We start from the raw sequence: 19,790 nt of genomic DNA, 5'->3' as shown, positions 1-19,790 counted from the left end.
TGCAAAAAAAAAAATACTACAGTTGAAAAGTGTTCTTTGAGAGACTATGATAATGTCTCCTCTAATTTTTCTTATTAAAAAATCTTATTTGCTCAATATTTTTTTTCAGTATGCATATGTTAAGGTACATTTTTTGAATGCTGTCATTTTCTAATTTCTGTTCTAGATACTATATATGTGTACAAATAAATATAAACATAGGCAGATGGATGGACAGATAGATAGATAGATAGATAGATAGATAGATAGATAGATAGATAGATAGATAGATAGATAAAGATAAGATATTCTTTTTGTTTGTTTGGTTTGGTTTGGGACTATAGTCATGAATATCATTTCAGAGTCTCTTTTCGTTCCAACCTTGGGGAAAAACCTCAAATGAAACAAATAAAAAGGACTAATAACATACTAATAATAGTAATGCCAAGTCAGTGCTCAAGTCTTGAGACTCAAATCACATGAGTGCTCTGAGTGTGCATGCAGTGGAATGGGGGAACTGGGCATTGGAGATGGAAGTGGTACCCAAGTCAAAGAAAGTATTTGATCAGTCCCTCCGACTAGATGTTTTTCTTTGATTACTGTGAGCCTGTTTTCTGACCTATTGGAAAATCCATTGTATTTAATAGGGATAGAGACTAAACTGGTGATTTTATTAGGATTGAGAATTCCCTGGATAGTGAACTCTGTCTACTAAATCAGGTCAAGCAGCTTTTCTGAAACTTAGTCTTAAGTGAGTTGCCTAGAACAGAGTTGTCAGACTCACAAATATTGCCATACAACCACTCATAAGGATCCCCATAGGACATATGTTGACTGAGAAAACCACATATTAGCATTATCTATATTTTATTATATTTTAATTTATTTTGTTAAAATTTTACATTTTCATCTGCTTCAGGTCCACTGTGGAGGGTTGTATCTGGGTATTTGACACCTTTGGCCTAGATTGCAAATACTTAGACACAATTTCACAATCCAATCTGTGCCCCAGGCTTTCTTGTCTTCAGCTGCCTCTCTAGATTTAACAAGTTATTACATTTGCCATCAGTTATAGAATAGCCATTGCTGAAAACCAGTGCAGGAGAGCCTCAAAGTAATTGTCTTCTAGGTGCACGGTAAGGGTGAGACTACATTAGGACCAGGTACTTTCAGAGACAACTCCTGAAGATAGAATCTTGGGTAATTCAGGATAAACTCTAATCCTATCTGAGTCAATTCCGTTGTGGTAGTACAATAAGGAAATTCCTGGGTCCTTTCAAGAGTGACATAAACGATTGAGTGAGAAAGTGCTTTCTACTTTTCTAGGTTGCTATTTGGTTGTGGGCTGTATGTGCAAGGGTGCTTCAAGCCCCTACATTGGGCACCCCTGCAAAATAACGTAGCAGATGATTTTTATGGCAGTTCAAACCCATAGCACCCATTTCCCCCTTTATTGATTCTTAGAATGTTCTCATTTTCTTCTTTATGGAAGAGAAGTGAAATCAGAACCAGATGCTTGTGATTAAAATAAGAGATAATGATAATAGAATAGAATTTTGTACCAAGATATGTCTCCTGCTACCAGATAAATGCCAAGGTGAAAACGAACCATTTATCCCCAAAATAAACATTATACTGGGGTTGAATAGTTTATTGTCAAAGTGTGAAACAATTATACTGTGACAGCACAAAGATTTAGGTTTATTATAACAAATCATTTTAAAGAACATTGAGATATTAATGGAACAGATTTCATTACACTGTTAGGGAAGAATTAAAAATAAAGCAAATGAGAAGATGAAATATTCGTTTCCATGTGTGCATTTTAAAAATGCATTTCACGAATGATTATTTCTTATTCACAGAGGTGTGACATGTACTTTAATAACCTAACTGGATTTGCTTTGTCTGAAAATAAGCAGGGTCAGTTTTCCATCCTCTTTTCCGATTCCTCACCCCCCCCCATCCCCACCCCCTTTTATATTATCTGCTTAGGGAAGTAGAAGCTTAAATGTCCCCTGCTTTCAATTGGTCGAAGGGAAATTATGTTGATTGATTCTCTTCTGGCATTAGAGACACAATCTCAGAGTGAGAAAATGTTCCCTGCAGCTCTCCTCCCTCACCCCTTTAATTTTCTATCTATCCCACATTGAGAATCAGATTGAATAGAAGATTTGGAGAAAACAGTTTGGGAAACATTTTCCTTTCCAGATTTTCAGGGTACATGGGAGCAACATTTAAACAAGGAAGGGGATCCCCCATCTGCCCCCTGGCCTTGCTGCCCCCCAAATGGCCAAGATATTTATCTAGAATGCCTTTTTATGGATATTTGATAACTACGATTGAAAGGAGCCAAATCACTCCACTATTGTTTAAACTCATGAAAGCTCCACAGATTTGTGGAAGTGGCTATCCTCCATGTGGCACTGAGAATTGGACCGGATATGTTTTCATACCTAGTGTACTGATACAAGTCATAGCAGTAAGAGACAAGGTGGTGCAACGATAGGATATTAGACTTCAAGCCAGAATGACCTACATTCAGATCCTACTCAGACATGTGCTATGGGATCCTGAGCCAATCACTCACCTTTTCTTGGCTTCCTTTATCTATACGATGAGAGGACTGGCCTCAATGACCTCTGAGATCTGCTCCAACTCCAATTCTAAGGCTTTATGTCTTTTTATTCGGTGTCATCATTTCTCCATTTCTTGGGATGACCAATAGAACGCTGGCTTCTCTGTCTAATGTCTCTCATTCCTCCTGTATGAACAAGCTACATCCTTTTCTAAGCACAAATGACTTCGATAAAGTATTATTATTGACAAAATGTTATGTAAATACTGGCATTGTTTTTATTTTAAAATATTTGGGTATGGGGGGGCAGCTAGGTGGCACAGTGGAAAAAAGCACCATCCCTGGATTCAGGAGGACCTGAGTTCAAATCCAGTCTCAGACGCTTGAAACTTACTCGCTGTGTGACCCTGGGCAAGTCACTTAACCCTCATTGTCTCCCCCTCCCCCCCCCAAAAAAAAACCATTGGATATACTTGAATATAAGTAAAGTATATTTTGATTCTGAAAAATAGTCAAATGGTGAGACAGAGGTACTGTAGGCCAGTTTGGGTTCATAACTTGGCTTCATTAATTACTGTCTGAGAGCCTTTGAGGAAGTTTTCTTTAACTTAGTGCACTTCCCCCTCTTCATTAGTAAAATGAGGGATTTGAACTAGAGCATCTGTAATACTATGGGCTTTTGTCTAGATTGAGTGTCTGTCTTAGCCTTGCTGTTTCTGTGCACTCATCTGCATGTGTATTTGAACGTGCACTGTGCTCCAACTCTGCCTTCTGCTACTGGATGGGAGTGGTGTTAGAAGACCAAAGTGTTGGAGCAGGAGGGTGATTATTCTGCTCTTGGTTCATTAGCTAGGGTAGCATTTAATTTTGTGGGGTTCTCAGAGATTATACATACAAATATATATATACATACACATGTGTATATGAATATATGTATGCATGTGTATATATATATGTGTGTATATACATGCATACATACATACATATAAAGTAGCTCATCTAATAGGCATATTATAAATGCATATTCTTTGATACATGCAAAGAAATCCAAGAAGCCCATAATATTAGTTATTTATGAGTTTTAGGAGACGTTTTGGACTGGGTCTTTGGTTTCAGATCTGTAGGAAATTTAGTGTGGCAACTTCTGTGTAACACAGAGCTGCTTGAGGCACTGTAACTAGGTGATTTGTCCTTGATCACAAAACTAGTACATATCAGAGGTAGATCTTGAACCCAGTTTTACATGACTTTAAGGAATTCCATGTGTTAATATATGTACGCAGGATCTTCTAAACCCTTTAATACAGTTTTATGATAGCTTAAAACTATGGTAGCTAAGACTTTGGGGACATTCTGTGGATAGATAGATAATACATAGATAGATAGCTACATAGAAAGATACGTAGCTAGATACATATATATCAGATACATAAATATAGATATATACATATGTACACATGAATATGTATAATATGTATATATTGTGATGTTTAAAATCTAAATGTATGGTCACCTTAAATTAGAAACTTTAGCACCAGTCTTTGGGGTTAAGTATTTATTAAAACATACTAGGTATTAGTAAAAAGAGAACACGTGGAGTTAAGAAAAGGCTTATCTAGCCGAGAGTTCCAGCATGGTCTGGTTCTTCCTCAAGTCCTCTACCATGAACTTCAACCATGAACTGCCTGAGCAAACTGAGGGTAGAAGCTTTTTATAGGTCTGGAGGAGAGGCAGTCCTTTCACACTGCTTCAAGCTGATTGGTTAGTGTCATCCAAAACCATTGGTTCACCAGACTTGAGGGTGATCTTATGTTGATGTCATAGTCCATAGCCTCTGAGAACACTCTGTCTTGGAAGTCAACCAGGTGTGCCTTTAATTGATTTAACTTAATTGATTTTAATTGATTAATAGGTTAATCATCTATGTCAATCTCACTTAATTCAATCAGTTCTAAATTAATCTCAGGTGGGGCCTTTGGGTATCTGCCAAATCCCATTATTTTCTCACAATATGTACATATATAATATATATATATATATATACTGTGTATACACATCCATCTTTGTATGTATGTATGTGTGTGTATGTATGTATCAATCTATCTATGTATCCATCCATCCATCCGTTTGTCTATCTACATACACATACCCTTAATATGTATATACACATACATTTTGACCAGTCCTGCCTCTGATTTGATTGGTGTAGGTAACCAAGTGAGGAAGTCCCCTCCATCAATGTAGATAGACATCTCTGCAGTTTCCAGTCTTAGACCAGTTTTTGCAATGCTCAAGGTATTGAGACATTAAGTGACTGCTTACTTGGGTCTAGTGTTAGAAATGAGAGTTGAACCTAGGCTTTCCTGATTCCAAGACCAGCTGTCCCTGTCCACTATGCATAATTCCTTCCTCTCATGTATAAAATACAAATATTGAATAAAATATTCGTGGTAAAAGTTTCTAAACGACACCCTGTAAATAATAGATTATTGGACAAGGAGTTTGGCAAAACAAAACAAAATGAAACAAAAACAAACAAAACAGTAACATTTCTCAGGCTCATCTGGAGTATGTTCCATATGGGACATTTTCCGTAGCTTGCCAGTCACTGAGAGTCTTAATTGCTAGGCTGGACCTCCTGGTGTCAGCGTCACATTTGCATTTCACCTAAAGATGGGATTGCCCAAGCTCCATGGATATTGTCCTGCCTTTCTGCTGAGATATCTTGAAGGATTCTTCTTATGTGCTTACCCAACAGGTAAATATGTAGGAGTAGGGGAGGAGAAGAGCAGAAATGGGCCCTAGGTTTTCATCTTTCTACCACTCTCTGGAGCTGTGTGAGACAGCAGCCTATTATCATCCACAATGGCAGGGAGAGGGAAACTTATCTCGGTAAGTGGAGATGACACCGTCACTGGTTTCCTGCTGGGTGGCATTGGAGAGCTCAACAAGTACCACCCCCTGAACATCCTGGTGTTGGAGAAGGACATGACTAGCAATGAAATCAAGGACAACTTTCAGCAGTTTTTAAATTGGAATGACATTGGTATCATCTTTATCAACCAGTATATTGAGGAAATGGTAAGGCATGCAATGGATGCCCACAAACTCTCAATACCTGCTGTTTTAGAGATACCTTCCAAGGAACATCCCTATGATGCAGCCAAGGACTCCATCCTCCACATGCCTGAGGCATGTTCACTGCTGAAGATCTTTGCTAAGGGCCACCTCATATCACTCTTCCCTACACATGCCACATTCTACTACTGAAATGAAAGGGGAGGGCTCATGGTACTTACAATTTAATGGGCCCTGTAATCAAGCCAAGACAGAATGAAGACTGAAAAATACAAAGGAAAGAAATGGGCTCCATTTACCACATTCAAATAATCAGGGGAATTGAAGCATTCAAGTGAGGGAAGCTGCATCAAAATGACTTGACCAAGGTTCCAAGGGCATGGGACAGAAGTAGTCCTTAGCAAAGTATCCTTTGAATCTCCTCCACATGTTGTGAAATATTTTTCAGTGTGCTTTATGGAAATGGACAATTTTTTTTTCTAAATTAGCTCTGCATTGTTTTATTATATGTAGCTTGAAGAGCAATGTGGTAAAACATTTACTAAATCAAAGACTCAATCATTCCGTTGTATTCATAAAGCTAAGGACATTTTGTAATTAGCATATTGTTTCATTTCAAATAAAATAGTATGAATATGCATAAGATGTATGTGCATAGGATTATCTGCTTAATATTATGAATAAATATATCACATAGTATCATATATCAGGACACAAAAATAGATTAAAATTATCGACAGCTAGATTTTTTCAGTAGATCTACCTTACCCAGAAATATTGGGTCATTCTCATGATGCCCCCCCCCCCTTTTTTAACCAACTATTATACACTGTGGCAAGTCATGCTCCTTTCTCAGCTTCAGTTTCCTGAGTTCTAAAATAGGGATCATAATAGCATAAGGTTGTTGGGAGGATCAAGTGAGATGTAAAGCCCTTGGCAGATCTTAAAATATTTTCCAAGTACTAGATATTATTATTATTATTTTTTTGGTGAGTCAATTGGGGTTAAGTGACTTGCCCAAGGTCACACAGTTAGTAAGTGTCAAATGTCTGAGGCCGGATTTGAACTCAGGTACTCCTGACTCTAGGGCTGGTGCTCTATCCACTGCACCACCTAGCTGCCCCCCCCCCCTACTAGATATTATTAACGTGTATTCCTGAAATGAACACTAGATTAAGTCAAAGGGCATGGGATCAAATCACAACTGGACTATTCACCAGCTTTGTGACCTTTTCCATGACATTTATCTTCTCTTGGTCTCTGTGTCCTGATCTGTAAAAATCAAGGTACTGAGAGCTAGACAAATGCATGAGCAAAGCATTTCATAAGGTGAGAGGACTTATAAATCCTAGAGAGTCAAATATCTGTTGTCTATAGTAATGAAAGAGAAAAAAAAGGAGAATTGAAAGAGATAACTTAGAGATACTAATGTATCTTTGTGTATCTCCTCTTCTCTACTCACATTTTTCAGTGTCCCTTTCTTTGTTGCCTTCCTCTATCAAGTGTAAGCTCCTTGAGATTAAGGGCTCTTGTTTGTCTTTTGGCTTTTCCAGAGCACAGTGCCTTGCATACGATTATCACATAGTATCTCTCTCTCTCTCTCTGTCTCTCTCTTTCTCTCTCTGTCTCTCTCATCAATCTCTCTCTCATTTCTCTACCTATATAACTCCCTACCTTTCTTCTCTCTGTTTACTTTGTATCTATCATCTATCTACATTATATCTCTATCTATATATCTGGAGGCTTTACTTTATTGGTCAAACATTCCAAAGATTGTGCTTCACTGCCATAGCCTTACAGAATTCAGATACCATGTACCATGACTTTAGAGCAAGAAGGGACCTTTGGGGCCAAATAGGACAATCCTCCCACTTTACAGTTGAGGAGACTGAGGGAGGTTAAGTAAAGACAAATTTCATATGATCATGGATTTAAAGCAGGAAGGGGCCACCTAGTTCAACCCCACTTATTTTTACAAATGAAGAAACTGAGGACCAAATAGGTGAGATGACTTGATGATGGGTAGTAAGAGACACAGGTAAGATCTGAATGCAGGTCCTCCAGCTCCAGAGATGATGCTTTTTCCTGTTGCCCCTATATTAAGGGGAAATCATTGTCATTCTGTGATTAGACATGGGAGTAGTTAGGAAGTTCCATTTCATCTCCTTATCAATTTGACAAGTTCAAATTGGATTGCTTTAGGTTTGGGGTACTCTCCTTGCCTGAACACCTCTTATTTGAGGGCTAGTAAGCAATGGAATGGTAAAAATGCCAAGAAGCAGATGAAGAAAGAGAAGCCAATGACCTGGATAATTTGCAAACTGGAAAGTCAGTTACCAAGTAATGGAGTGCTGGCTTCATGTAACACAATTTAGATGCCCTTTGATTCTCGGCAGCAGTGGAAACCAGTCAGGAGTTTTCTGTAAAGGAAAAGGCCTTGGTGCTACCTCAACTATAGTGTAAAGGACCGTTTACCCATACCTGATCATCTCCAGCAGGTAAGAATGCTTCATCCCTGTTTGGCAGGGCTTCTCTCTGTCTTGGGGACATTTTTTACAGATTTATCTAAGGACTATATCTGCTCTGCCATTGAGAATATTTTTAGGAGGATTCTGTCTTGTTCTTCAGAAAGAATGAGGACTAGACAATTCTATGTAGTATCTTCCATACTGAATAAACATGTGGTTACTGCTGTGGCCACTAACTCCAGTCCCATATGGGGAGATGGCATAGTGGACAGGGTGAGCACTGAACTAGGAATCAGGAATAAATGGGTGTGAATTCATGTGCAGACTCTTTATATCTGGGCAAGTCATTAACCCTTACTCAGCCCCTGTTTCATCATCCACAAAATGGGGACAATCATACCTGTAGCACTAACCTCAAAGCTTTCACAAGGTTCAAATGCAATAAGAGTCAAAATACTTTGCAAGCCTTAAAGTGCTTGATCAATGTAAGACATTCTTAGCATCATCACAGTAATCCATCCCCATCATTAGATGAGACTCATCCCTTATCTTTGCTCTTCGAAGTGTGGGATCCTTGACCATTATGACAGCATTGATGGTAAAAAGGATAGAGAGGCAATTTGATGGAGCCTATAGAGAATCAGCCTCAGAGCCAGGAAGACCTGACGTTGACTCGGAAACATGCAACCCTAGGCAAGGTTCTTCCCCCCACTCAGCTTTCTAAGACTATAAGTCACAGAAAAGGAAGAAACCTACATTTGTGGAGTGAGTTTTCTCATGTGGAAGTTCCCTTTACTAATGGAAGGTTAGTATTTGCTTTTATTCCTATTAATTGTAAGCAGAAAGACCTGTTATTTGGCTGAAATGAATTCTTTTCAAACAGCCTTCAGTTGTCCCCAAAGGGGGTGGAGGAGGAGGAGGGGAGAGGCGTGACTTTCTTTCATCCACTGCATTCTATACTTCTGTAATCTCCAGGTGGAGTAGCACATCCTCTTTGCAAGACAAGGTGAATATAACAACGCCAGAGGTCTAACTCAGGAGTCTGACATGAATTGAAAACTGAGCAAGATTTCACTTTGAGAAACAATCCCCTCCTCCTTTCTACTCATTACATGGTAAGTGATCTAAAAAGTAGGGGAAACCCATGATATCACCTTGTTCATAGAGGGCACGCTGGGTAGAATCAATATTCTTGGCTACAGTTGGACCTCTCAACCTGACAGATTCCTTTCTCTGTGGGTCCAACCTCCATTAGGCAAGGGAATGGTTTGGTTTTGAGAATGTCAGAAACGTCTGCCCTTTCTGAAGCCATGGGTCTGTCTTTTAGTCTTTTGTTGGTTTTTTTTTGGGGGGGTGGGACAATGAGGGTTAAGTGACTTCCCCAGGGTCACACAGCTAGTAAATGTCAAGTGTCTGAGGCAGGATTTAAACTCAGGTCCTCCTGAATCCAGGGCCAGTGCTTTATCCACTATGCCACCTAGTTGCCCCCTGTCTTTTAGTTTTTAATGAACTAGAGCTGGAACAATATGGTGCCTCTTCAAATCATCATCAAAGTCAGTATAGATTTATTTAACAACCTGTAGAACTGGGAACACACACAGAAAGGGAGAGAAGACAAATATATGAAAGATAAGGTTTCTGTGTGTGAATTATTCATATTCCAAATTAAACACACACAGAACTATATATTTAGAGCTGGAAGGAAGGGAAAGGGAACAAGCATTTATTTATTTATTTATTTATTTTTTTGGAGGGGCAATGGGGGTTAAGTGACTTGCCCAAGGTCACACAGCTAGTAAGTGTCAAGTGTCTGAGGCTGGATTTGAACTCAGGTACTCCTGAATCCAGGGTTGGTGCTTTATCACTGCACCACCTAGCCACCACCCCCCCCAACAAGCATTTATTAATGCATACTGTATAGCAAGTGCTTTACAAATACCATCTCTTTTGATCTCCACAAAAACAGAAATAGGCATTCTTATTCATCTTTTACATTTGAGGAAACTGAGGCCAACTGAGGTTAAGTGACTTACCCAGGGTCACACAGCTAGTATGTAATTGAGCTCTGATTTGACTCAGGTCTTTTCAACCTCAGACCCAGTGTTCTATCCACTACCTATGTAGTTACCTCAGGGAAGGAAGCAGGGGAAGGAGGGTGGGAAGAAAGGGAGGAAGAAAAGAAAGAAGGGAGGAAGAAAGGAAAGAAGGGAGGAAAGGAACAGGCATTTATCAAGCACTGTGCTAATTTCTGAGAATTCAAATATAAGCAAAAACCAAGATAGTTCATTTCCTCAAGGAGCTTACATCCTAAAGAGGGTACACAATATGCAAAAGGAAAATGAAAGGCAGAGAGAGATGGGAAAGGGACCTGGGATACCATCTAATCCAACCCCTTCAATTTGAAGATGCCAAACTGAGGCCTTGGGGGGTTGGGTGACTTGGCTAGAGACTGAGCTTGGATTGAAGCCCTCTCTTTCCAGAGCCAGAATTTCCTTCACAAAAGAAGCCAAGCTTTCTTTCAAGTGCATAACTTTAGTTTTCACAGTAGACTGTGCATGTGAGAGACTTTTTTTTCTCTTTTGGGTTAGACTTTATCACTTTCCAGGTTAAAACTGACTGCTGTCAGTACTTCCTAGAGTAAAGTAATAGGCAAAGTGAGGGCCCAGCTGCCCTGGTGGACACTTAAAAAGAGGTTTCCAAAGGTTTCCATTATTTTGTTTTAAATATCTAAGTATCATCAAGAGATATTTGAAGTACTCTTCCCTTTTCTAAATCCATGAATTTGCAATCTTAGCAGAAAATAATCTCTCATATCTCTTTGAGTTCATTAATTACGGATATATATATATATATATACATATATATACATATATATATATATATATATGAATAGTCTGTACTGTTTGCATGTTTATGCACACGCAAATCAATACTGTCTTTCTTAGGGAATTAATAAATACATAGCTATATTACATTTATAGATGCATAGAGACATACAGGTCAGGTAATGAACAGCTGGATCCCCACTGAGTGAACAATGAATCCCATGAAGTCATTTCATTACTTGAATTCACACTCCATGTTTTCATTAAGCTGGAACCAATTTCCATATTTTCTGTAATTATAACTTCAAATAGTATAACTTTGTATACTTGTGACCACTTCAGCAGAGTCATAATTCACACTGATAGGTACATAGCTCTATGAACTGGAAAGCAAATATATTGAAATAGGGAAGAAATGAACAACAATAAAAAAAAATTATTAAGTGCAAACTATGCTCTAAGCACTATGGGATACAAACAGAAAAATGGAAACAGCTCCTAACATCAGAGAGCTCCCATTCAAATAGGAAGAAATGAAATAAGAAAGAAAGTTCATCTTCAGAGCATATGGAAAGTCCTGGAAAACCTACGTTTGGAAAGTAAGGACCAGAATTCCTCAGGTTACAGAAGTATGCCAGATGATACTGTCAGAGGTTAAAGGGCAGATGGTAAGACCTGGAGAATCTTAGAAGTCAGTGTCGGTATTGATGGCAATTGTGGATAACTAGAAAATTGCAAACTTTTCACCAGTCACATCAATGTATATGTATAGAAACCATTTAGAAAATGTACAACTGGGGGGCAATATCATGACATAATATGCAAAAAGTTGGCCTTGAAGCCACAAAGACCTGGGTTCTTGTTCCACCTGGATCTTTACCAATCACTCAGTCTCTGTGTGTCCTGGGCAATATTCTAAGACTATTAGTTACAGAAAAGTTACTGACCTTCATTGGAAGAGAGAATTCCCTTATCTGGGAGAGTTCCCTGTTTCTATTAATGAAATTGCAGATCCAGATCCTGTCCCTGCCTCCCCCACCCTCCCCCACCCACTCACCCACATACCTCCCACATACATCCTGACTATGAAAGATGGCTTGCACATTTGTGTGTGTGTGTATCTGTATTTTTAAACCATGAAAGATAGTCAATTTATTTGGACATGTGGGTATGTGTATTTCCTAACTATGAAAAATGATTTGAATAAAAACAAAAGTTTATCTCTACCATAAAATTCCAGTTATCCCTCTGAATAGACTGGAGAAATGACAGGGGTAATTGATACATATGGATAATTCAAACCAATTAACAATGTCTGGTTGGCATCAATAAAGCTCTCTGGTTAAATTTGAATACCACTGAATGTGGCAGAAGGTAAGAGAGCCTGGAGTCCAACACCATTGCCAACAGAGGTTCAGTCCTTGCTGCCTGTTAGGTCCTTTCTTATTAACCAGTGCTTTCTACCTCCTTGTAGTATAACCTCCAATATGGCTCCTCTAATTACTGAAGAATCAGGCAGACCAATAAGCTACACAGAATCTGGATGGATATTGGATGGACAGTGAATTGAAGGGCTAGGATGAAGGAACCTGCCAGTTTCTCTTTCATTTGTTGTAGGTCCTTGTACAATAATCTCTCCTCTTTGAAGGAGGACTAATACCTGTCTTTCTTACCTCAAAGAGTTCTTGTGAGGATCAAATGCATTAATGTAATTAAGACAATTTTAAAAACTGCATTATAATTCAGAGGCAACATATTTGTGGTAGAGTTAGTGATAGAGTGGTTCAATTCTGGATTGTGCTACTTATTCTTGGGTCTCAGTTTCCTCATTTGCAGACTGAAGGGGTTGGACTAGTTGCCCTTTGCACTCTAAATATGTGCTCCCATTATAATCATAGTTATTCCATTCTCGAGAATGTCTGGAGTAAGTCACCATAAAAAATAATTAAGATTCTCAGCTGCATCTTTGGGGGAAATGATCTGGAAGTATAAGAATTGGGGAAACCAAACTATATGTCTGAAACCCCAAGAGAACCCTGAATGAACTTGATTCCATTTTGTTTCATTTGCATTTTCATAACATAAATATTAATTATGCATAAAATAGGTTTACAGTATTTGGATAGGCAGCCTACTTTAGCCAAGCATTGCAAGGCTACATAAACTTAAGCGAATAGATGTAAAAGTCCTTATGGAAACTCTGAAAGTAATACAGAAATATGCCTGTAATCAGCATGCTTTGGAAGGGGACGCCTGGTTAATTCGGATGCATATTGGGAATCCAATCTAGCACTGATGTGGGGATAATGTACTACTAATTACCATTCATTTGAGCCTGTTAATATCTTGTTTCCCACCCGCAATGTTCCCTCCTGTTGTCACGTCTGCCAAGCAGATCGACCTGAGTCATTTGATAAGGTGAAAGTGCTTGAGGCATTCAAGTCTCCAACCATTTCTGTTTCATCTATCACTAAGATTTTTAACATTTCAAAGAGGAAAAATTGGAACGATTAGCCATCATGGGGAAATCATACTGTTGTAGGGTCACACTCAAGTTTATATTTAGAGCTGACTGATATAAGAAGGGAAAACATGGTGACATGAGAGCTGGAACTTGTAGCTGGTTTGGAAAACATTTAGCAACTGGGTTGGTACAACTGGGGTTTCTAAATCAGTGTTGGAGTGTATCCTAGGGAAATCATGGGATCTCAAGGACTTAAATAATTTAAAGATAAACTGAACATTAAAAGATATTTTATAAAATAATATTTTCCCCTCCTCACTTAGGAGGTTGGTTCAGTAAGATGTAAGGTCTGAAATCTGGATGTGACAATAGAAATCAATAATGTAGCTCCCTCATTTTAGTGCTGAGGATACTAGTGTAAAGGAGAGTATGGTTCTCTCAATGTTACCTCTAGCTGGAATACTTATCTGCCTCAAATCTCTATGGAAATATTATTGTTATTACTGAGATAAATGATTATCAATAACCAATGATTTAGGGAGATCCAGAGTTCCCCTTTTTTCTAAAGTTCTCATTTCAAAATTCAGTCTCTGAAAGTTGAATCTCCTCAGTCTTGGTCAGACCCTGCCCAACCTTACAAGGAATTTAGTCTAAAGTGGTGAAGCCCACTATGATACACACAGCTTTTGGTGGGAATAAATTCTTTCATTAGATTGCCGAAGAATGGACACTGTAGAAGTAAATGATATAATCCAAGTTACACCCCCCCCCCAGCCTCTCATTGTAATATTCATTTTCTCTCATTATTTGTTAACAAATCAGGGTTGATTACCACCCCTGGGCACACTCACTCTTCCAAGGGCATTTGGACTGTGAGCCCACCAGCAGGAAGGGTCTTTGGCAGTAGAGAGTGTTACTGACCTTTTTATTAATAACATGTTAGTATTATTTATAAAATGATTAATTACCTTGAAACTGTATCTCTAACTTTGTAGATGTTACATTACTATTATTGTTAGACTTGATGTGTTATCAATGAGTAGGAGATTAGAGAAGGCTTTAAAGATGAGATGTTATCTATACTTGGTCTTGGAGAACAGATAAGATTCTACTAAGTATCTATTGTCTCCCCATTAGACTGAGCTCTCCTTGAGGGCAGCTACTATCTTCTACCTTTCTTTGTATCCACAGTGCTATTTGCTAATTTAGTATGTTAATTCTGGCCTACAGAAAATATTCTTTAACATCCATTTTTTATTTTTCAAGGCAATGGGGGTTAAGTGACTTGCCCAGGGTCACACAACTAGTGTCAAGTGTCTGAGGCTGGATTTGAACTCAGGTACTCCTGAATACAGGGCCTGTGCTTTATCCACTGCACCACCCAGCTGCCCCACAAAATGTTCTATGAGATTTTTTACACAATGCTAGAATTAAAGAATATGGGAGTTGGAGAGTTCTCAAAAGACATCTCTCTTAACTTGTTTCTGAATAAAAATCCCCTCTGATACAGTCCTGATAAGTAGCCATCCAATATTGAAGACCCCCTATGAGGGAGAACTCACTATTGTTGCAAAGCAGCCCATTCTACTTTGGGCTAACTTTAATTGTTAGGGCTCCCCCCCACTTGGCAGCCTAAATCCATCTCTTTACAACTAGAGGAGGGCCTTAGGGGACCATGCTATTTGGGGTCAAGCAGAATATGGTTGTTCCTTCCTCCACATGACAGCTCTTCAAAGACTTGAATATGGTTGTCACCTACTCCTTAAGTGTCCAGGCTAAATATCATCATTTCAGTGAATCATTCAGTGAACACTTATTTGTCACGTCACTGTGTGCCAGCCAGACCCTGGACAATTTCCTCCCCTCTCATTACTCTAGGCTACTCTCTATTAACTATAAATCAAAAGCTTATAGTTTGCCAAATACCAACTCGCATTGATAGGAAGAATTTTCTCACCTAGGAGTTACCTATACCAGTGAAATCCTAGGTCAATTTCCTATTGCTACATATATGATACTGGGCATCTAGGTTGCACTGGCCCTGAAGTTGGGAGGGCCTGAGTTCAAATCTTACCTCAGACACTTGCTAGCTGTGTTATCCTGGGCAAGTCACTTAACCGAAATTCCCTTAAAAAATCCAGGTCCATTTCCAGTTGTAATGATATATATCTTGCCACTGGACCCAGATGACTCTGGAGGAAAGAGTGAGGTTGATTACTTTGCACAGCCCTTCCTCACAACTCCAATTCACTGCAAATCATCACATCACCATGTCATGGTGGTCTTCAAGAATGCAGGACCCAAAACAAGGCATTGTAATGGCTCAGAAGACAACACAATGCCTGGCATCAAGTGGTCAGTGCTTTATCCACTGCGCCACCTAGCTGTCCCCCATGTGTATAACTCTAGTTGTAAAGTGAGGGCATCTTTTAAAAGATGTTCCAGACTGGGGGAGCATGGCCTGCCTTGGGGACCCATAATGACAACAACCATTTATTCCAACCAGCTTCACTGAAATAGAAATCCAGTCTTCCAATGTGGCCTCAATATGCTGCCCTGTCTCTAGGGTGAGGATAGTCAAAGTTCTAGGAGAAGCTTCATTATGAACCTCCATGACTAACAAGACCTAATTTGAACTTAAACTCTGAATGCATGGGACTTGTGTTGGAGCTTTCCTTTTTAAAAACCTTTATTTTTGAGCATTCTCTGTGACTCATTTTGAATTTCAACAGTATGATACAAAGAGAGTAAAAAGAAGGTCCCATTCTTGCTTTGTTTTCCCACTTCTAAGGCCTTTGTGGCTTAAAACATCATAACAGTGTCAATGGTGTATTCATAATGATTGTGTCAGCTCTCTACCTTATTTGAAAACAAAACAATGGAGGTTAAACTTTCACTGATGTGACTGCACATCAATTCAAGATACTTGGTACTTATGTGCCTACTGAGGGTGGCAATAGGCCTGGAGTGAGGAAGACCTGAGTTCAAATGTGACCTCAGACACTTACTAGCTTTGTGACCTTAGACAAGTCACTTAACTTAAATTTGCCTCAGTTTTCTCATCTTTAAATGGGGATAACAATAATAGCACCTTCCTCCAGGGTTGTTGTGAGAATCAAAAGAAATAATAATTGTAAAGTGCTTGGCAGAGTGCCTGACACAGGGTAAATACTAAATAAATGTTAGATTATTAATAATAATAATGATGATGGTGATGTTTATGGTGCTGATAACAATAATAATAATAATAATTTTATGTCAGACAGTGTAATAGTCATTGGGGATAAAGATACCTAAAGAAACTTACATTCTGTTGGGGAAAATGATATTTCTGCAGATGAGAAGAGACAAAAGAGACAAAATAATTTTAGCGATATGAGTAACTAGAAGAATCAGGGAAATCCGCTAGCATGTGGTCCTTTATCTGAGTCTTCAATGGGAACAAGGATTCCAACTGACATAGTTGGGAATGGCGAGCATTCCAGGCATGGGAAGCTGGAGCTTGTACAAATGGGATTTCCTGTACAGAGAACAGTGAACTGACAAATTTGATTGAACCACAGAGTTCATGGGGGGAGGGGGATGCATAATTTGATAGTAGTCTAGAATGATAAATTGGAGCTAGATTGTGAAGGAATTTAAATGTGAAGCAGAGGCTTTCACATTTTAGCCCATAGACAATAGGGAACCACTTGGCTTCTAGCTATTTCACAAGAGACTTGTGGTTAACCTGTATTCTCAGTCAGTCAACAAGTATTTATTGAGCACTTACTGTATGCATAGGTGGGTGTAGGTGAATCTCGAAGGAAGCCAGGGAAACAGAAAGGGAGAGGTATGGAAGAAGAAAATTCCAAGTATGAGAATAATTCATGTTATATCAATTATATGTACTGATAATTAAAATGAATATGCCAAAATGACCTCTCAGAACAAGTGAAGAAAATATTTGTCTATTATTATTATTATTATTATTATTATTTTAATTGTCATTAATTATTTTCAACTTTCTCATTTTAATTTTGACAGACTTCAGAAAGAATGGTCCTAGGACCACATACCACTCTTGGGTTCCATTAAATGTTCAATAGAAAATTGCACAGGTGGATAAAATGATTGCTTTTGGGGAAGAGGGATGAAATAAAGATGTCAGAGTATAAGTTCATCATTGGTTAGTTCAATAAAATCCTCTTTGGAATAATTACAGAAGCAGAAAGGACCTCCGTTACTAAATCTTTCCTTCCTTTCACTGAACCACACCCCCTCTCATAAGGAATAATATTAAAAGACACAACATTTAACATGTACATATATGCTTTCCATATAAGCATATATGCATATGTACAGGATGTCCCCAAAGTTTTAGTACATTATTATGCTACTAACACTTAAATAGCTCCTAAATAATTTTAAAATAGCTTTAATAGCTATTAAGGCATTAATAGTAGAATAATGCACTAAGACTTTTGGGATACCCTGTATATGTGTGTGTGTGTCTATGTATATGTACCTATGTATCTATCCCCTGAATATGTGTATATATGCGTAGGCGTGCCCATGTGAAACACACATGGAGACACCTACACATGCATACACATATTCATCTATAACACATGATAATATATGCTATATGCCTGTTATAGATGTATGTATACATATATAATGATGTGTTATATCCATATTATATATGAATATATACACGTATATAATATTTAGGCTGCATTGTTTCTAATTGTGTCTACCTCTGCTTCTGTGTAGGATCAAATATTTGGATTGTTCCTTGGTGGGAATTCATCAAAATAGCTTTGTCTGGAGTTTGTGGACACATCTGCAAAGATCTATTCTTTTAGGAGTTTGACTCAGTTACTGCTATTTTTAGACATTTTTTCCTTTTCTGTGGTTTATAAAAAACAAACAAACCAACCCGAAAAACACCATGAGCTTTCTCCTCGTGTTCACTACAATTTATCTCATATGTACCTGAGTCAATTACATCAGTAATATAAAATATCTATGCACATGTGTTTTAGTTTATTCATCCCACTGAGAGTGAGAATCCATACCATTGGACTCCCCCATCCCCTTGTGTCTCTATATTTCTCTGTCTGTCTCTCTGTCTCTGTCTCTGTCTGTTTCTGTCTGTCTCTGCGTGTGTGTGTGTGTGTGTGTGTGTGTGTGTGTGTATCTCCATTTTCTATCACTAACTGCAAACTATCATCACCAGAATGTTTACAAATTACTTTGGCCAGAGGAATTTTTCTTGATTAAACAAAACAAAATAAAACAAAACCTTAATGAGGATTAAGTTAAAACTTTCTTTTCTGGATGGGAGAGGCAGAAAGGCCTGCATGCTAATGAAATAGGTTCCTGAAAGATACAAAGTGCCCCAAACAAGCATTAACAGGCATACATATAAGAAGGGCTGGAGAAGAGAAGAATGAGTCCTCTTCTCCTAACAATAGCTCATGACTTGTTTTGCCATTCCTTGTATCCCCCAGTGCTTAGCACAGGGCCAGGTGAATGGCAGGCACTTAATGAATTATAGTTGACTAGTCCACCTGACATTTATTAAGGACTTTCCAGGTCTCTAGGCCACTTAACTCACAACATTCATGTGAAGCAGGTGACCCTTGTTTCCTCCTCATTTTACATATGGGAAACTTGAGGCTCAGAGAGATAGAAAATAGAGTGACTTGACCAAGGTCACAGCTCCCATGAAACCTCCTTTCAAGAAGAGATTTGCTTCCCAGATTTGAGTGCTCTTCAAATTATTTTTATAACTGAACACCAGCCTACATCAGTTAACACCCCATCTAGTTAACCACATCAGTTAACACCTAGGACCTTGGTGTTTAAGCAGAGGGAGCCTGATTCCTGGTTGACTGAGAGAATGCTGACCCATGAAAAGCAGGCTGTACCCGGTGAGTGAAGAAGTGATTTTGGGGGATGAGTGGAAGACTCTGAGAGGCAGTCACTTGAGGGAAACGTAGACTTTTGAATGCCTGCCAGGAGCCCACATAATTACAGACATGTAGGGAGATCTGCTTTTCACTGTCCACCTTCACGTGTCCTTTGATTTCCAGTGCTTGCAAAACTAAAGATGATGGAGAGTGGAATTCTCCTTGGCTAGGTCATCCTCTTTTGGTTTGTGCTGAGAACATATCTCTCTCCCAGCCTAAGCATCCATTTACTCTTGTGTGTTTCTTTTGGTCAGCTATATGGAAAAGGGATAGAACACCAGGCCCAGTGTCAGTAAGATCTAAATTAAAATTCAGTCTCAGACATTTACTAGATGTGTGATCCTGGGCAAGTTCTGGGTAAGCCATCTTCCTCAGTTTCCTCATCTGTAAAATGAAGATAATAATACCTACCTGGTAGGTTTGTTCCAAAGATAAAATTAG

The 19,790-nt window shown here is 38.7% G+C and overlaps 1 pseudogene; it reads left to right on the top strand.

Annotated features, from left to right (window-relative positions):
- Positions 1–5,422: 5,422 nt before the first annotated feature.
- On the top strand, positions 5,423–5,778 carry LOC122747101 (annotated as a pseudogene).
- Positions 5,779–19,790: the final 14,012 nt, after the last annotated feature.

This window comes from Dromiciops gliroides, chromosome 3 (genome assembly GCF_019393635.1).
Source record: "Dromiciops gliroides isolate mDroGli1 chromosome 3, mDroGli1.pri, whole genome shotgun sequence".
Lineage (NCBI taxonomy): Eukaryota > Metazoa > Chordata > Mammalia > Microbiotheria > Microbiotheriidae > Dromiciops > Dromiciops gliroides.
Note: the sequence above shows the minus strand (reverse complement) of the source record. Positions and strands in the feature narration are given on the sequence as shown.